This window comes from Styela clava, unplaced genomic scaffold (genome assembly GCF_964204865.1).
Source record: "Styela clava unplaced genomic scaffold, kaStyClav1.hap1.2 HAP1_SCAFFOLD_32, whole genome shotgun sequence".
Taxonomy (NCBI): domain Eukaryota; kingdom Metazoa; phylum Chordata; class Ascidiacea; order Stolidobranchia; family Styelidae; genus Styela; species Styela clava.
Window position 1 is genome coordinate 149,946 of NW_027556749.1, and position 3,206 is coordinate 153,151.

The 3,206-nt window shown below is 33.2% G+C and overlaps 5 non-coding genes across 5 annotated transcripts; all 5 read left to right on the top strand.

Moving 5' to 3' along the window:
• The first annotated feature begins 1,605 nt into the window (after positions 1-1,605).
• Trnaa-ugc (transfer RNA alanine (anticodon UGC)) lies at positions 1,606-1,678 on the top strand. The gene has a single exon. It is a non-coding gene; the product is annotated as a tRNA-Ala (tRNA).
• A 170-nt stretch (positions 1,679-1,848) lies between these two features.
• On the top strand, positions 1,849-1,921 carry Trnai-uau (transfer RNA isoleucine (anticodon UAU)). Its single transcript has one exon. It is a non-coding gene; the product is annotated as a tRNA-Ile (tRNA).
• A 253-nt stretch (positions 1,922-2,174) lies between these two features.
• Trnas-gcu (transfer RNA serine (anticodon GCU)) lies at positions 2,175-2,262 on the top strand. Its single transcript has one exon. It is a non-coding gene; the product is annotated as a tRNA-Ser (tRNA).
• Positions 2,263-2,266: 4 nt separating this feature from the next.
• Positions 2,267-2,340, top strand: Trnan-guu (transfer RNA asparagine (anticodon GUU)). Its single transcript has one exon. It is a non-coding gene; the product is annotated as a tRNA-Asn (tRNA).
• Positions 2,341-2,637: 297 nt separating this feature from the next.
• On the top strand, positions 2,638-2,708 carry Trnag-ucc (transfer RNA glycine (anticodon UCC)). Its single transcript has one exon. It is a non-coding gene; the product is annotated as a tRNA-Gly (tRNA).
• The last annotated feature ends 498 nt before the right edge of the window (positions 2,709-3,206 follow it).

Consider the following 3,206-nt stretch of genomic DNA (forward strand, 5'->3'; position numbering starts at 1 on the left):
AAATTACAAATTATTTTATAATGACAAAAAAGCTTATGCTGTCGTTTTGAAGAACACGAACAAGTTTAAATATTTTGAAAGTAACAGTTGGGGCGAAAAAAAATTTTTTGCTAAAAAAACCTTTGTAAAGAACAATAATTTAAAAATCAAGTTTAATTGTCTTGACGGTGATTATGGATTTGTAGCGATTGACACGGTGGGTTCGAAAGCCCACTTTGTTAATTGAAATGAAATTTTAGATAGTCAAGTCCATAAAAAACAAATATATAAAATTAGATTTAGTATTAACTATAATTTTTCAATAGATTTTTTAAACGATTCTTGACGAAAATTTCGAGCAACACATTCTAATCTATATTTTAAAAATTTTAGAAACGAAGTTGATAGATATATAATAAATTTAAAGTTTGTAAGAACATTTATAAATAACATAAAAGGAGTAAAAGAAGATGTTTAAAAATAATAAAGAAAATAATGATTTAGGGGTATATAGTGATGATATTGATATTATGTTAGAAGTTGCCAATGAAGTATTTTGTAGAACAGTATCGTTAAGTTGAAGTACATGACAAAAAGTTCATGGTTATCAGAGTGCTACCTTAGTAAAACATTCATCAAAAATGAATACGTCTAAATTGTTAAATACTCGACGAACTATTTTGACATGTAAAGCAATTTGATCACTATCGAAAAATATTTTAAAATTGGAAGATAATGATAAAAATAGAATAAAATGTTATAGAGAAGGGTTACGTTTTTATGTTACAGTGTGACCACCTACTATGTCATGATATCGAGAATTTAAAGGATTTTTAAAGAAATGAAAAAAAAAATAGATATATTATATAATAAGTATGTTGAAACAAAAGACAAAAAAATTCTAAATAGAATCAAATATGAGATGATGGATATAGCAAAAAAAACATGTAAAGTTGTTTCACATATAAAAACAAAAGGTTATAGTGATCCAAAAACAATGTACAGTTTCTGTTTTGAACGGTTTGATAAAATAATAAACGATTATGAACCTACACATAAAACAACGTTGAGTACATATACTGCTATTTGTCTTTGAAATTATTTAAGAAGTAGACAATATCATAAAAGTTTAGACATTACAAAATCTAGAATTTATACAACACGATCATTAGATACTTTTAATAATGACAAATTAAAGTTAGATTTAAAGAGTATTTTAGGCGATACTTTTGATTATAAATTAATATGTGACTATATTGGACTCAATGGAAAGAAATTAAAAAATAAAGAATTAGCTAAAATATATAATAAACCTTTAGGTTCTATAAAAACAAGACTACGAACTATTGAAAAGGAACTTAGAAAATATTTTAAAAATAATTAAATCTTTTTTAGTGTTTTTGTACATATATATATATGGAGGGTCTCAAAAAACCTCTAGTCCTAAATACATAAAATTTAAGAGTAACAAACTCCGCCTTGTTACTAAATTAACTTTTTGACTTTAAACTGTTAGACACGGGTGCGTCTTTAACCACACTACAGTTTGAAAAGGTACTATAACCTTTTAGTCAAGTCGTGACTTAAACCGACTTAACTACCTCTGTTAACGCGGAGGTGGTTTTTGGGCCTGTAGCTCAATAGGGAGAGCATTTGGTTTGCAATCAAAAGGCAGTCAGTTCGAATCTGGCCAGGTCCACCATAATAGAGTGTTAGCTCAGCAAGTAAGAGCGCCTGTATTACAAGCAGGAGGTCAGTGGTTCAAGCCCACTACACTCTACCATTTTTTGCTGGTTTAGCTTAATTTGGCAAAGCACCCGTCTTGTAAACGGACGAGTAAAGGTTCGAGGCCTTTAACCAGCACCATATAGAGCTATAGCTTAGTGGTTACAGCGCACGCCCTATAAGCGTGAGATCTTGGGTTCGATCCCCAATAGCTCTACCATTTGGATCTGTGGTGTAATGGATAACATGCCTCTCTGTCTAAGAGAAGATAGCGAGTTCGATTCTCGTCAGGTCCGCCACGGAGGAGTAGCGAAGTGGTTAAACGCGTCTGACTGTAAATCAGATTCTTTTTAGATACGGGAGTTCGAATCTCTTTTCCTCCACCATTATCGGAAAGTAGCTTAGATGGAAAAGCACTCGGTTTGGGTCCGAGAGATCATAGGTTCAAATCCTCTCTTTCCGACCATTTTGGAGCGATACCCAAGCTGGTTTAAGGGGACTCATTGCTAATGAGTTAGGTTAGTTTCTGACGCATGGGTTCGAATCCCATTTGCTCCGCCACGCCCGATTAGCTCAGTTGGTTAGAGCGATTGCCCGTTAAGCAAGAGGTCACAAGTTCGAATCCTGTATTGGGCGCCACGCCTTGTTAACTCAAACGGTAGAGTAGTTGCCTTTTAAGCAAACGGTTAAAGGTTCGAGTCCTTTACGAGGCACCATTTTTGCCCACGTAGCTCAATTGATCAGAGTAAGGGTGTTCTAAGCCCTAGGTTGAAGGTTTGAATCCTTCCGTGGGTACCATTTTATTTATCTGGTCCAAAAATCCAAGGACCAGCTCTACAGACTCAAGGCTAGTCAAAGGTAGCACTATATTAGTGTAAGCCTAGTTTGCCACCACTGTCTCTACAGACCATTTTGACATGTGGTAAACGTTTCGCAGATGTAGTTTAGTGGTAGAACCTCAGATTTCCAATCTGATTGCGGGAGTTCAATTCTCCCCATCTGCTCCAATATTTCAATGTCATTTTTGACATTTTCAGGAACAACGACGTCTATAACGTCAGATTCCAAATGTGCCGAGCATCACAATTTAAACTGCTCATTATTTGAGGTGATCAAAATGAAAACGATATGCGTCAAAAGAAACATGACTCAAAGTGAAAAACTTTTAGTTTTAAGACAGAAGAGGCTAGTTTTAATATCACAAATAAAACACGTCAAACTTCTTTTTTTCTTATGTTTGTTTGTAATAATCATACCTTACTATTTATATGTAAAGTGTTATCGAAACGTGAAAATTATAAACAAAATAAAAAAAATTAATACTAAAATAGTAGAGCGAGGTGGGTACGAAACTAGCGTACAAAAATTATATAATCCTCATACTACGAAAATCCCTTGAAAAAGTCATAGTTAAATAATAATATTACTATGGACAGAGAAAAAAAGAAAAAGAAGATTGAAGACGAAAATGATATCGCTGATGTTGTTATTGTTTCAGTTTT